Source organism: Penaeus monodon, chromosome 22 (assembly GCF_015228065.2).
Source record: "Penaeus monodon isolate SGIC_2016 chromosome 22, NSTDA_Pmon_1, whole genome shotgun sequence".
Lineage (NCBI taxonomy): Eukaryota > Metazoa > Arthropoda > Malacostraca > Decapoda > Penaeidae > Penaeus > Penaeus monodon.
The window spans coordinates 8,233,386-8,234,353 of NC_051407.1; positions in this window are offsets into that span (position 1 = coordinate 8,233,386).

The window sequence follows — 968 nt, forward strand, 5'->3', positions numbered from 1 at the left end:
TGTTTATTCCCATTTGCGCGGACATTGAAAACAAGCATGAATTTGGGCTTCAGTGCACGGGACACCACATCGGGTCTTCAATTATTTCTTCGTTTTTCCCTCCGCGATGCCTTTAAGTTGTGCTGAATTTGGTTGTACAAACCTTAAGAAACCATAGTACTAAAAAAAATGGAAAACATATTTAATTTTTTTTTTTTCATTTTGGTAAAATTTTCTTTCTACAATGTTCATCGGTTTTGTTTTGTATTTCCATCAGTGTCAAATTATCATATTTAAGACAGAAGATGTTATTTACAGCACAAATAAAGTTTTTTGTTGGTAGTTTTGTCTGTTCTTGTTGTCTTTTATAGTAAAAGTCATGCTCACCCAACCATGTAAGTACAATGTGCTGCAATAACAGCGTCATCCTTCGTATTCAAAGCTACCCAGGGTGAATGGGGTGCTTCTTTTAGTCTTTGCGATGGCATAACATCAACCTTCATTGCGATAACATTGCGTTTTACATGATGATGCATCAATATTCTCACCCTGCCACTGTTAAATTGGTTATGGACCTCCAAACTTTGACGATTTTCTGTGGCTTCACGGGTGTAAATGTCGGGTGAATTAATTAGAAAGTCGTACATTTCAGGCCATTCAAGATTTGGCCCTTTTGGGGATCACTGCTCCAAGCATCGGCTGGCAGTTGATGCGGACACATTTCCAAGTCACAAAAGGATTAACTTTTGTAAATATCTAGCTTTTACATCTCTTTTAAGTTCTCCGTACCCCTATTAAGCCATGATAACAAAAGAACATAGATTTTAAACGTGAAATTTTGAGCAAGACTGAAAATTTCACACTGCAGTATAGTGATAACAATAAGTTTGTTTTACTGCAGCAAAACTGACGAATGGCTTTTGACTTACCATGGGAAACATGTATATGTTAAGTTTGATTTAATATATATGATATCTCAGACTTTTTTC